The sequence below is a fragment of the Eriocheir sinensis genome, unplaced genomic scaffold (genome assembly GCF_024679095.1).
Source record: "Eriocheir sinensis breed Jianghai 21 unplaced genomic scaffold, ASM2467909v1 Scaffold1027, whole genome shotgun sequence".
NCBI classification, from domain to species: domain Eukaryota; kingdom Metazoa; phylum Arthropoda; class Malacostraca; order Decapoda; family Varunidae; genus Eriocheir; species Eriocheir sinensis.
In genome coordinates, this window is record NW_026110327.1 from 70,669 (window position 1) to 86,317 (window position 15,649).

Consider the following 15,649-nt stretch of genomic DNA (forward strand, 5'->3'; position numbering starts at 1 on the left):
GCAACATTCCCAGACAACCTTATGCTCCAACTCTCTTATAGGCAGAGTGAACCAGCGAGGTCAATTGTGTATGAGTGGTGGGTGTCAAGTGTCAAACCAGCGCTTCGCCTCTTCTCGCCTCTCGTGTCTGCCCCCCTCCCGCCCGACCCTCCAGCCTGGACCCGCAGTTCATTGATGCGCTGAATAGATCTCTTTCTAAAAACTGCGTGAAATGTGTATGTGTGAGTCTTTCCCTTCCGTCCATCATTTTCCACGGCGGAACTTCAACGGCCGCCATTACAGTCTCAGACATGGAAGTAAAAGGAATTCCGAATATGATTTTTTGACGTGTGTACCGAGACACACACACACACACACACACACACACACACACACACACACACACACACACACACACACACACACACACACACACAGACACACACACACACACGCTCCGGTTTACACTTGTGGAGATTTACCTTACCGCGAATTATTATCAGCATTAAAGAAAAATGTTTTGTAACGTAAATAAACGAAAAATGAGCCACTGAAACCATTTATTGCAAAAAAATGTTTTTTAAATCCCCTAGGGCATTTAAACCAAAAGGTGACCAATAGGACCTATTGGGCACTTGACCGTTTTGAATGCAAAAAAAGAAATAATTCAATTGATTGAATTATATTGAAATTTCACATGAACAAAGTAGATGAGTGACAACATAAAAATATAATATTAATGATGTAAAGTTTTCCTAATAGGTAAATACATTATTTTTCCTCACTGAAACTTGTAACTGATGCTTTTACTTCACTAATTTCCATTATTACTGGTGAAATTCTAGGAAGCAATTCTTCTTTTGGTCGCAGCACAAGTGCACACTGCATTTCAGACAGTGCATACGCACTTTGCTTTTGCACCCTGGGAGTTTGCATGTCTCTCGGTTTGCTGAGACAGCAGGAAAGTGACCTATGCCATCCTTGCGGACGTCATCTTCAGGGATGGGTTTTGTTGCTCTCCCACATTTCTTCTTTTTCTCAAAGTTCACCTTTACAACATCAGTTGATGGTCTTCCTCTTTTCTTTCTCAAATCCTTGCCACTATTTGTGAGTGAGTAAGCCAGTTTTAATTTGAAATCACAAAGAGCATGTTGTTTTTTATCAGGTATTCCAAGTGAGGTAGCGGAACGCCTGTAAACTAGCCAACTATTGACTACTGCCATGTCAAAGAGATGAAAAACAAGCCTCAGATAGTATTTCCTAGACCGAAAAGACATTCTATAGTATGCAAGGAGTTGGTCTTGGAGATCTACACCTCCCATATGCTCATTATACATTTTGACAATACTGGGTACAGGAACTTCAACTTGTTCTTTTCTTTTCCTATCATATCTAACACATGTCTGTAGTGGCTGAGAAGTAGCAAATGTTGAAGTTAGGCACACTCCTTTATTATCGTACCATTTGATTGCATTTGTAGTAACTCCCTCTTCATTTGTTGTCACCCATTCATCATAACTTCCTCTGCCTTTGGAGGCTAGCTGTTTATCAGACTGGAATGATAAACCTGGAAGTCTTCTACTTTGAACTGTACCACAGCACCAAATTCCTTTAGTTGCCAAGTATTCTACTAATGGGAGAGAATTGAACCAATTGTCAAAGTACAATTTATGGTTCTTGTGATAAGGTATCACTTCTGCTAAATGTAAAACTGCATTGGCACTTGGACCAAGGTCAGGCACATCATTCTTATCTACAGGATCAATTTTACCTGTGTATGGCCTGAAATCATACACATAACCCTTATCATCTGCTAGTACAAATATCTTATATCCCCATTTAGAGGGTTTCTTAGGGTTGTACTGCTTCATGCTTGAAACCCCCTTGAATGGAACAATTTGTTCGTCTATACTCAGATGTTCTATCATGGGAACTTTCCTAAACTCTTGTTTCAAATGGTCAACCAACATTCTTACTTTGCATAATTTGTCAGTCTTGTCAATGGTATTATTATTCACTAGGTGCAAATGGGACTTGATCTCTTCCCACCTATTCCTACTCATAACTGATGATACAGCGTCACTCATTGTGTAAGAAGACCAATGAAGACGTGTATTGGGTATCTTACTAACTGACATGAAGAAGGAACATCCTAGCCATTGTTCAAATTCACTACATGTAAGACTTAGTGGCTTATTTGGATTTTGCTGCAGAGCATACAAATTGCATTGCTCAACAATGTCTTTGAGAAAATCATCAGACAAAAACTTCTTGAAATACTGCAAAGGTGTCAGCAAAACCTCATCTTCTGACTGCTCTTCACTATCAAAAACAGGAATGGAAGGTGGTCCTCTTGTTTGAGTAATTTGTTTCCAGATGATGCGTCTCTTTCTTTTACGTTTAGCTGGAGGATGAGGAGCTTCAATAATTTCTGCATCATCCAATACCAAAACAACTGTATCTTCATCCTCTTCTTCCTCACTACTGCTGCCAATATCTGTTGAAAATGTTATTTTACACATTAGTGAATCATGGATAATTGAAAACATTTATCTCACTACCCTTGTTGCTGTTTGCTTCTCTTATAATGATTTAAATTATAACCTCATAAGAAAACTATATAAACAGTTCCTTCCCTATTATTTTTCTAGTTACTCGTTAGATTATATAGTATTTGTAATTTTAGCCTAATATATATATATATATATATATATATATATATATATATATATATATATATATATATATATATATATATATATATATATATATATAATCATCATCATCATCATGTATATATGATATCACACATGCACAAACAGAATAGACCGTCATCGTCAGGTAAAGTGTGCGTCCATTACCTGGTATTTCAGGATCGCCGATGTCATCAATTTCATTGTCATCATATTCACCCATATTTTCAGTGTCACTACAGGTGAGGCTTTCTGCTATTTCTTCACTGGTCAATGTTTTCCTCTTCTTGTAAAACTGCTTGGGGTCATTTTTACTCCAGAAGGTCCTGAAAGGGAGAAGTTTACCATTGCGTTATTTGTTATGTTGCTATTCAAGTATTGACCTTACAAAATAATTACAGTACACTTTTATCAATGAAACACCTCATATATATGCCATATGTTATGATACCGTTGACATGTAAGGTATATGCTTGTCATATTCATAGAAAAACGCAGAGGTAAATGCTTGCTATTGTTGAAAATATAACTGAGCAATAACCTACGAGCGTGCCCAATGGGACCATTCGGTCACTTTTACTGAAAGCCTAGTGACACCTCTACGTATACTTATAAACTGACAGATACTACTATATTTTATTTGTCTATACATTGAGATATATACTGTATTTTATTTGTACAAATGAAATTACCTGCGACAGCATCCATTGTGGCTAAAGTGGCTGGAGTGGAGCTACGTCAGACACGCGTCCACCCCCCTCAGCTTCGAGCTTCATACTGGCGGGAAGTCTTCTGCTGCTGGAAACTAATGGTATCACGTGGCTCACAAAATAGGACCAAACGGTCCTGATGAGCGTACGGCGTTAAAAGACGTGCACACTTACCATAGAGTTAATGCAAATAAAACAGGACCGAAAAGTCCTATTGGGCAGGATAGGGTTAAACTGAACACACACACACACACACACACACACACACACACACACACACACACACACACACACACACACACACACACACACAGTTGAGCTAATCTTTTCCTTCTCTTTTCATTATCTCTCTCTTCGTACAAATTAGTATATGTATAATAACTACAACTACCTAACTATAACTACAACCAACCCTTTACCTAATAATAACTTAACCAAATGACAAGTATAAATGTCCTGTCTTTTCTTGCCTAACCTGACAAACCAAAATCTAATATACGTACATCGTCTCCTTTCATTATTCTAAAACCACTTTCCTTAACCAAATGACAAAAATAAATTTCATGTCTTTTCTTGCCTAACCTGACAAACCCACATCTATTATACTACATCATCTTCTCTTTTCATTATCCTAAAATTACTTTCCTTAACCAAATGACAAGAATACATTTTGTCTTTTCTTGCTTAATCTTACAATCTTAATACATCTAACATACATCATTTTATCCTTTCATTATCTTAAAAACGCTTTCCTCGACCCCCGTGTCATCAGCGAGGGTAAAACGCCGCGGTGCCCCGAAAGCCGAACACAAATCGCAGATTCCGCGGAACTGCCGTCGGTCACTGCCATTACGAAGAAGCCTTCAGTGTGAGAGGATTTGACCCCAATCACTTGTCTGGCACATACGTATAATGCAACACACACACACACACACACACACACACACACACACACACACACACACACACACACACACACACAAACGTTTTTATGTTATTTTCATTTATCTTCAACATTTCGGCGCCAAAACACACACACATTTGATAAGGCTTTCGTAGAGGTTATGTTGCAGGTATCTCCATGGGTAGTTTTATGAGCCTAGTGATAGTTTAACAAGGCATCTGCACCATGACCGTAAGTGTACTGCAAGTTTCACGTTTACAGGCTGGTAGCATGGTTGTTTTTAGTCTCTCTCTCTCTCTCTCTCTCTCTCTCTCTCTCTCTCTCTCTCTCTCTCTCTCTCTCTCTCTCTCTCTCTCTCTCTCTCTCTCTCTCTCTCTCTCTCTCTCTCTCTCTCTCTCTCTCTCTCTCTCTCTGTACCGTTCTCACGAGATGTCGCCACTTACATCCATAATCCTCTCCTACGGTATCTAATCCTCCCTCTCTCCTCACTTCCCTTCCCTTCCTCTTCATCCTTTCCTCTCCTCCTCATATCTTCCTCTCTTCCTCCTCCTCCTCTCCTCTTATCCTTACTTCATTTGTTGTTTATTATATCCTTCCTTACTTTCCTTTCCTTTCCTTTTCTCTCGTTTCTACTCTTTCCTTTTCTCTACTTTCCTTTCCTTTCCTCCTCTTTTCTATCTCTCTTTCTCTTTCTCTCCACTTCTTCTTACTTCATTTATTGTTTTTTAAATCATTCCTTTTCTCTCCTTTTCTTTCCTTTTCTCTCGTTTCTACTCTTTCCTTTCCTCTACTTTCCTTTCCTTTCCTCCTCTTATCTTCCTTTCTTCCTCTTTCTCTCATCTTCTCCTTACTTCATTTATTGTTTATTATATCGTTCATTTTCTCTTCTTTTCTTTCCTTTTCTCTCGTTTCTACTCTTGTCTTCCCTCTACTTTCCTTTCTTTTCCTTTCCTTCTCCTTTGTTTTCCTTTGTTTTCTTTGCCTCTTTCTCTTCTTCCTCTCTTTACTGTCTTCTATGTCTTTCCTCCTTCATTTCATTTCCTCTTCCGTTTCTCCTTCTCGTCTTTCTTCCTTTTCTATTTCTTTTTTTATCATTTATTCCTCATGCCTCACTTCCCTTCCTCCTTTCCTCTCCTCTTTCTCTCATTTTCTCTTCTTCTGTTTGCTTGTTTTTCTACTATTTCTTCTTCTTCTTCTTCCTTTCTTCTTCTTCTTCTATTTTGTTTTATTTCCTTTTATTTTATCTCCTTTAATCTTCGTTTCTCTCCTCTCCTTTTTCTTTCCTTCCGTTTCTTCTCTTTATCTTCCTTTTCTTATTTCCTTTCCTTTCCCTTCCTTTTCTTCTCTTTTATTTCGTTTTCTCTCCTTTTTCTTTCTTTTCTTTCTCTTTTTTCCTTTCCTTTCCCTTCCTTTTCCTCTCCTTCACTTCGTTTCCTTTCCTTTTCTTTCTCCTCCTTCTCTTTTTTCTTTTCCTTTCCCTTCCTTTTCCTCTCCTTCATTCGTTTCCTCTCCTTTTCTTTCTCCTCCTTCTCTTATTTCCTTTCCTTTTCTCTTCCACTACGTTCTCTCCTTTCCTTTCTTTTCCTTCTTTTACTTCCTTTCCTTTCCTTCCATCTCTTTCACTTCGTTTCCTTTCTTTTCTTTCTTTTTCCTTTCCCTTCCTTTTCTTCTCTTTCATTTCGTTTCCTCTCCTTTTCTTTCTTTTCCTCCTCTTATTTCCTTTACTTTCCTTTTCTTCTCCTTCACTTCGTTTCCTCTCCTTTTCTTTCTTTTCCTCCTCTTTTTTCCTTTACTTTCCTTTTCTTCTCTTTCACTTCCTTTCCTCTCCTTTTCTTTCTCTTTCCTTCCTCTTATTTCCTTTACTTTTCTTTCTTTTTCCTCTCCTTCACCTCGTTTTCTCTCCTTTTCTGTCTCTTCCTTCTCCTATTTCCTTTTTTTTCCCTTCCTTTTCCTCTCCCTCACCTCGTTTTCTCGCCTTTTCTTTCTCTTCCTTCTTATTTCCTTTCCTTCCTTTTCCTCTCCCTCCCCTCGTTTTCTCTTCTTTTCTTTCTCTTCCTTCTCTTTTTTTCCTTTCCTTTCCTTTCATTTTCTTCTCTTTCATTTCGTTGCCTCTCCTTTTCTTTCTTTTCCTCCTCTTATTTCCGTTACTTTTCTTTCCTTTTCCTCTCCTTCACCTCGGTTTATCTCCTTTTCTTTCTCCTCCTCCTCTTGTATTTCCTTTCCTTTCCTCTCTCCTTTCTTTCCTTTTCCCCTCTTGTTTTGTCTTCCTTCCTTCCTTCCCTGCTTGTTCTTTCTTTTCCTACTTCTTCATTCCTTTATTTTTCTTTCTTTCTCCTTTCCCTTCTCTCTCTCTCTCTCTCTCTCTCTCTCTCTCTCTCTTTTTTCTCGTTCTCTTTTTTCATTCTCTTTTTCTCGTTCTTTTCAGTTTTCTTTTTTTCAGTTTTCTAAGTTTTCTCTTTTTCAATTTTCCTTTTTCGTTTCTTTTTTCGTTCTCTTGTTCTCCTTCTTTCTCTTTTGTTCTCTTTTTCCTCTTTCATTCCCTCTCCCTCTTCCCCTCCTCCCCACTCTCTCCCCTCCTCACCTCTCCTCTCCTCCCCCTCCCTCCCCCTGCCTCTCCCTCCCTCCTGGCACGGTGAAAAAGCCAGGCCAGGAGGGGTCGCGCCACGTCACCTCAATTTTAAATGAGTTTATTGGCTTCGGACGAAAGTAATTGCAATAACAGGTGGCGAGTGACAAGCTGTGATTATGTGGCGCTGGGAAGTTCCTCTAACCCCTCCCTTTTTACTCCTTTGCCTGCCTCCTCCTAGCACAGGCCAGTGTACCTCTCGAGTGGAAAAAGGCCAATATTACCCCGATCTTTAAAAAGGGAGACAAAAAACAAGCCAGTAATTATCGTCCTATCAGCCTTACGTCTGTCCTATTTAAACTATTCGAAAAAATAATCAGGGATAAAATGATCACTTTCCTTGAAACAAATGATTTGATAACTGATAGTCAGCACGGATTTCGTAGTAATCGGTCTTGCCTTACCAACCTATTAACCTTTTTCAACGATGTTTATACATGTTGGGACGCCCGAGGCCCATATGACGTAATTTACCTAGACTTTCAGAAAGCGTTTGATAAAGTTCCTCACGTTAGGCTTATTTCAAAACTGCGTTCCCACGGTATTAACGACCATCTATATGCGTGGATTCATGACTGGGTCGCTAACAGAGAACAACGTGTAGTTCTTAATGGTGAAGCATCTGATTGACAACCCGTCACCAGTGGCGTGCCCCAAGGTCCGTCCTGGGGCCAACACTATTCATTATTTACGTGAACGACTTAGAAACTGATATCCTATCAAAAATAGCCAAATTCGCCGACGACACCAAATTAGGAGGTACGGTAATGAACAGTCAAAGTTGCGTGAACATTCAATCAGACTTAATAAGACTTGCCGACTGGAGCGAAAAATGGCAAATGAGTTTTAACGTAGATAAATGTAAAGTAATGCACATAGGTGAAAAAAATACTAACTTTAAATATCAGATTCAAGGACAAGAGCTCAGCGAGGTAAAACAAGAAAAAGATCTTGGTGTCATTATCAGTAACACTTAAAATGAGTGATCAATGTTCTGCAGCGAGTAAAAATGCCAATATGATGTTGGGATTAATCTCAAGAAACTGATTATAAATCACCCGAACTTATGAAGAGATTATATTAAGCATTTGTAAGACCACACCTAGAATACGCCGTTCAGTTCTGGTCACCGAACTATATCAAAGATCAAGTTTTGCTAGAAAAGATACAGCGACGAGCAACCAAACAAATTCCAGCGCTCCGAAACTTGCCATATGACGAGCGTTTAAAGCGTTTAGATATGTTTCCCCTAAAAAAGCGAAGGATAAGAGGGGACTTAATTGAAGTGTTCAAAATCCTTAATGGGTTCGACAACATTAACCCGAATAATCTGTTTCAGAGAGACACCAACACAATAACACGCAGCAACGGTATGAAGTTAAAGGGAAATCGATGTAACACTTTGGTGTGCAAAAGTTTTTTCAATAACACAGTCGTCGATCACTGGAATGGACTCCCATCGTCAGTAGTTAGCGCACAGAGTATCAATAGCTTTAAGTCTTCTTTGGACAAATACTTCAGGGATATAAGATTTTACTGATCCTTTTTCGCATGTTTTCAAACAGATTGCAGCAAGACCTCAACCTATATTCATATAATTCTCCCCCACAACCTAGATTGCAAGTAGCGAAAGTCAACAATAGGGTAAAGCAACAGTTAATGTTGGCATGGCAGGTGGAGTGAGGTGTGGGTGCAGTAAGGTGACAGGTTACTGGTGCCGTGCCTAGTACCGCCGGTAAAACGAGGATCAAGCCTCCACCTGTGCCCCTGAAACTACACCTCACCCATCGTGAGTATTAGGGGGGATTCTGGGGCTGCCCTATGGAGGCCACTCGGCCTCTTACAGCCTCCCTGTATTTCTATGTTCTTATGTTCTTATGTAATGAAGTCATTTTCCCCCACAGCTTAGGTTACCAGTAGTGTAAGTTAAGGGTAGTAATTTCCTCTTATTTCTCTCTTTACTGTACACTGTAAAAAAAAATCTGTAAATTTTACAGAAAATTCACTGGTAATGTGGCTGCCAAACTTTATCCGTAAAATTTACAATTTTCTGTAATTTTATTTTTCTGTAAAACTTTACAACTTTTCCGTAAATGATGTTCCGTAAAATTTACAGCTTTATGTATTTTTATTTTCTGTAAAATATTACAGTATAATTTCTGTATACGATTTACAGAAATTACTTGTAAATAAAATGGGTAAAAGGGGAAATTACCTGTAAAAAAAATGGGTAAAAGGGGAAATTACCTGTAAAAAAACGGGTAAAAGGGAAAAAATGTATTTCTCAATTTTATTGTATTTTACTGGAATTACAATACTGGTCCAAAATATTTGTAGTTTACAAGAACTAGTGAATAAATTAACAGTAAGAAGTTGTAAGAAATTTCTGGTTAATGTCCACATTATTTACTCTTTATGTTAGCAGCACAGTATGCAAACCCTTAATATATCAATCCAATTGGGGTGAAGACTGAATCGAGAAAAAAAATAAAGAAATAAAAATAAATAAATAAAATAAAATAAAATAAATATATATATATATATATATATATATATATATATATATATATATATATATATATATCTATATATATATATATATCTATATATATATATATATATATATATATATATATATATATATATATATACAGTAGTACCTTGAGATACGAGCAGCCTGACATACGAGTTTTTGAGATACGAGCCACGATTTGGTCCGTTTTTTGTTTGAGATGCGAGGTAATTTTGAGATACGAGCACTAAAGAACACTAAATAAAACTTTTTCTTTTATTTTATATATATTTTTATGCATTGATAAAGTATACTGTTGTTGTTTGACATACGAGTAGACTGACTTACGAGCTAAGTTACAGAACGAATTAAACTCGTATCTCAAGGTACTATATATATATATATATATATATATATATATATATATATATATATATATATATATATATATATATATATATATATATATATATATATATATATATATATATATATATATATATATATATATATATATATATATATATATATATATATATATATATATATATATATATATATATATATATATATATATATAAATGGTGTCATTTGCCTTTTTCGTATAAACCATTTTATCAGCAAAGCAGAAGAAAGTTTGTTTACCTCTGTATGTGTAGTACTGAGTATACATGAGCCAAGAGAAAAGTTTTGTATATGCAGAAAAGATAGGATATTAGAAAAATCATGTTTGATAAAGACCAAATTAGATATATCAAGGTTCAGTACTGTATACAACTTATCATGTGAAGCAGCAAATACAGATTTGTGTCAATTCCTACAGTAATGACAACCAAAAACATTTGACTGCATATCCTAAATCAAGAGCAACATTTTTCATGACAATCGTTTTAAAATGAATATACTGCGGAAAGCTGACTATTCAGCGCTTACGAGGCTTTTGAATATTTACCAACAATATTATTATATACACAATAAAATACTAAAACTAAAATTCAGTACTTAGAATAACTTACATCGACGGCTACACTTCAAGAACCTTTTTTTAATATGAACGATACTTTTCTTAACAGATCTTGAGTATCACATATCTACCTGATTTGGCAGGACACAGAAGTACAAAAATATTCCTTATCTCTGTAGGGAAACACTCCACCTGAGCCAAAGTACACAAAAATAAAATCACCATTTTCAATGTCTTAAAACATTCTTCAGGTAAGAGAGAAGCATTAAAGGAATGTAAGGTTTATCATATGCCAGGAATGCCTATTTGACAGGCTTGTTAAATGCTTATTTCCTTGTGTTCACATGAAAAAGATAATCTAGCCTTTGGAATCTGAATGAGGTAAAAGGATAAATTACCCGAGCAAAGTTTTAAAACTAAAGCACCATAAAATATTATATTTATCCATATATATATATATATATATATATATATATATATATATATATATATATATATATATATATATATATATATATATATATATATATATATATATATATATATATGTGTGTGTGTGTGTGTGTGTGTTTCATTACAAAGGACCATTCCAGAAAAAAAAAACCTTACTTGTAGACATTTCATTACACTGTGCATCATCAGGCATGGAGAGTACTTTGATACAGTCGAGTAGCGCTCAGTTTCTATCACCTTCCAGTTCCTTCCCCTCCACTGGCTGACAGCACCTGTAATAATTAAGACCAAGATATAAACATGAAACAAAATTGGCATTGCTGTCTTGATTCTTGAACACGTAATATTACATGAATATCAGCTAGGTACATACTACAGGGCAAGATGTTTATTTATATTGAAGAAAACTGACTAAAGAAAAGACCCACTAAGCTTCCAGATAAGAATGACCAGCCCCCTTCCACTGTCACAAACATACAACCAATTTCAAACTGTCACTACGTATTCATAACATCGCTAATAAAATTTATAAGAACATAAGTAATTTTTGGTGTGGTAACACTATAACACCTCTAATAAAAGCTATAAATCAACAAATAAATTTTGGGTGTGGTAGCAATAGGAGGAGATTCTGGGCAAAATCAAATGGTAAATCAATGAATGAAATACATAAATGTACATGAACTTCCTGGAGGCTACTTTCAGTTAACTAAATCCTATGAAGTGCTTCACAATTTCTTGGGAAAAAATAATGAGCATTATTAAAGACTGAGTACGTGTCTCAACGGAGGTAATGGGAGACAACAGGCTAAAAGGTGTAAAGACGGCAAAGTTGGCGAATTCCGATATTTGGGGTTCATGGTACAGTAGACTCACGTTTATCCGACCTCCGATTATCCGACCCTTGAGGGGGTTGGATAGCAAGTCGGATAACCAATTTTTAATTGTTATTTGTCTTAAGACTTCACAAACAACACAAATAATTACACAATACACAGCTGTCTAGGAATCATGAGGGTACATTTGTACCACCCCGGCCCTTTGCTCTTAGGTCCATGCAGTGTACTAAGAGGGAAAAAAGGTAGGTTTCTTTCTTTCTTTATTTTTTAATCCATATTTTATACTTTCAGGGGTGCATAGGGCAGCTTAGGTGCTGTAGAGCCTGTATAAATAATTTCAGAATTTTTGCTTTTTTTATTTCTAACCCGCTCAACTGAACTTTTCACTTATCTGACCACTCTCCGGTCCTGTTGGGGTCGGTTAAACGAGAGTCAACTGTACAGGGTAATGGAGAGTGGTAGGGAGGTAAAGAAGAGAGTTTAATCAAGATGGAATAGATGGAGAAAGACAGCAGGAGTGATATGTGACAGCAAGGTTTCCGCAAGAAAAAAAGGGAAGATTAATAAAACAGTAGTGAGACCCGCCAAGCTGTACGGTATGGAAACAATACCACTAACTTTTTCAAAAAATAACAAAGAGGCAGAGTTGGAAGGAGCGGAATTGAAGACGCTGCAATTTCCTCTTGGAGTGACGAGGATGGATAAAGTCAGGAATGATTACGACATAGGAATAACACACGTACGCCAGGTTGTGGAACAAAGCAAGAGAGGCGAGGCTGAGGTGTTTTGGACATGTCAGGAGGAGAGCCAAGGAGTATGGGGAGGAGGATGCTGGACAAGGATCTACCCAGCAGGAGGAAGAGAGGGAGACCAAAGAGAAGATTTATGGATGCTGTGAAGGGAGGCATGCAAGTGGTGGGCGTGACACAGGAAGACGCAGAAGACCAAGCGAGTTGGAGAACAGTGATTCGCTGTAGCGACCCCTAATGGGAGCAGTCAAAAGATTATTAAAGATTAAAAATGTTTTCAGAAGTAATGAATATTACCTTGTGGATTTAGCACCTCCACTCTACATCAGCAATAGCATTAATCAGGGACAGAACTCTGATGGACTTGGGTGCGTCTCTTGCAGTGCTTCTTTACTTCAATCTTGCTGCCCCGCTCTGGATTGATGCCAACAAAGCATCTGCAATGATAGACAGAAATATACGTGTTGTAAATACTGGAATTTTTTCTTCAGCCTTAACAACACTATGTACTAAATTTAATATGTAAGCTATAACTGCATACCACAGAAGTAGATGTTGCTCATTAACAATCTACTCAGTTTCAAAAGAATACCGTAAAGATATTTAAGAAGAAAATTATGATTTCTTGACAGGTAACAATGGAATTTTTTTCTTTGTTCTAGCCTGTGTGCACCGGTAGGCATTATGTGTCCTTTGATGTCGTTCAGGGCAGCCCGGTAGTGGTGGAGGCAATGATTTTATAGTGACACTTTTAGAAACCCATGCCCCCCCTCCCCGAACTCAACTTTGTTGCATGTGCAACTAGATTTCGGTTATCAGGTGACATGTAGGTGATTTTACGACACTCGGCGTATGACACAAAGTTTCAAGGTGGCACTGGTGGGTTCGAACCCATGCATAGACATCAGTCCGACCCCACGCTCACCACCTTATCCATTCGGCCCCCGCCTCCCTTTAGACATTTTTACCCTTAAGTTCCATTTAAGAAAATAATTACCTTTGAATGAACTCCAGTGTCGATGCAGAATCAACAGGGTACATTATATTGAAGTTGTAGTAGGAGGCCAGCAGCATAGCCAGCCCAGTAGTAAATGTTGCGATATGGTCAGTGACAACAACACCATCAATTGACAACATATATCTGGTTGCCGTCAACCTTGATGCCCCTGAAATGTAATAAAGAAAATTAACATGCCTCTCTTGTAATTTTATGATACACCTCTAACATCCTAACCGCTCCGTCCACCCTTCTATGCTTAAGACGGAACTGCTTTTAGATGTTTAACCTCCTCCACCTCCAGCCTTTGTCCCAAAAGATCATGTAATAATAATAATAATAATAATAATAATAATAATAATAATAATAATAATAATAATAATAATAATAATAATAATAATAATAATAATAATAATAATAAAATAATCAAAATAATGATAATAGTTTCACCTCTCTTCTGTATAGTCTGTAGGGTGTTGCAATATCATTAACTTTGCCTGCTTTCTCTCCTTACAGCACTCATCACTCACCCTAAGCATCATTCAACTGAATGTATCCTTTTTTCCCCCCCGAAAAAAGCAATATTATCCATCTATATGCAAAATTACCTCCATAAACTGAATTATTCAATATTTTTGCCATAAAATTGTGTACTCCTACCACAATTTACACTGTTAAGGGTTGCAGCACTAAACCTCCTTTGGTTGCATATCATTATCCATAAAAATAAAAGCTAGGTTTCATGATAATATTGGTAAATATCAGCCAAGCTTAACTTACCAAAGCCTATTAAACATGGTGTCTTGGGAAGGTCCTTTTCCAATTCAGGTCTAGCTGCAGTTGGCTGAAAAATGAATAAGCAGAAATAAATATAAATGAAAGCCTTCACACTTAGGGAACATATAACAAATTACTCCTACAAGAACAACACAAACACATAGAGCACAATAGGCACAAAGAGTTCAGAGATACATGCAAACGGACAAAATGACAAGACATACATACAGGTGCATGGAGACAGACAGGTACTCGGTGCGACGCACAGGTACAGATGGACGAACAAACACAGAGAAGGTTCACTTCTAGGGTTTAAAATCTTCCAGTTCCCAGAACTCAGCTGTCAAAGTACTGTACTACTACGCATTGTTAGAGGCACACAATGTATGATCATATTGGAATTTTTTTAGATCATCAGTTTAGTATGGTATTTACTTTTGTATACAACTTGAACTATTAATATAGAAAACTAACCTTTACACATACATACAGAGAGTCTTCTTTTTCATTTAGGTAAGACATAGCAGCACAGATCATAGCTGCTACCTCTGCATTGCCATTATCAACAGAGCATTTAGCCTTCACAAGTTCCTGTTGAATTCTCCTTATATTCATGTTTGGTTCTTCTTCTATCCATTTTAGAATCTGTGCTCCTTACTAGCAATGGCAGACTCTACTTTTTCACTTATGTTAATGCCAGTGAGTTCCATAAAATGAACGAACATTCCTGCTGCCTCAAATAAATAAGGCCATTCTATTTTTAAATGAAGAACATCCATTTTCCTTTGTATGATGTCTTGCCTTTGAGAAAAGTAGGTATCCTTCATCAGATATTCCACTTCATCATGAAGTTTTTCTTTGTATTTCTGTTTTAATAAGCTTTGCTTATCTTCTTGTGTTGTTTCTGATTCCCCCTCTGGGTAATCACTGGCATATAATTAATGCATCCATACTTATCATGCAAGTATATTTTGGTGACTGGACCAGCTCTCACAGCATCTTCCTCCTCCATTACAAGGGAGTTTCTACGTTTCCTTTTGAATGAGTTACTGTCAGATTTTCTATTTATGTTGTCAAACCGTGACTGCAATTGTTTCAGAAGGGAATCATATCCAGTACCAACACGAGTGCCTTCAATCTCATCTAGGAAAGACTGAGGATATGTCTTCACAATCTTTTGTGCAATTGTTGCTAGTGACCTTTTACCTGGCTTCTGAGAGATCTTACTTATTTCATCAACTAGAATTCTCACCATCTCTCTTCTTGCTGATGGTTTAGGTCTTAACCTCTTTTGTAAACATGTCATTAGATTTTTCTTTGAAAATTTTGACCATGGTATTTCAAATTCATCTGCCCAAACAGGATTTACACCAGGCCGTAAATTTGCTGTTTCTCTTTCTTCCTCTGAGGTTGAAGGTGGTGAAACCGATTCAGATATTATAGATG

The 15,649-nt window shown here is 37.0% G+C and overlaps 1 long non-coding RNA gene across 1 annotated transcript; it reads right to left on the minus strand.

Moving 5' to 3' along the window:
- Window positions 1-12,786: 12,786 nt before the first annotated feature.
- On the minus strand, window positions 12,787-14,437 carry LOC126988981 (uncharacterized). The gene is made up of 3 exons (XR_007742712.1): window positions 14,207-14,437; window positions 13,427-13,595; window positions 12,787-12,866 (listed from the first exon to the last, which is right to left on the minus strand). It is a non-coding gene; the product is annotated as an uncharacterized LOC126988981 (long non-coding RNA).
- Between the last annotated feature and the right edge of the window lie 1,212 nt (window positions 14,438-15,649).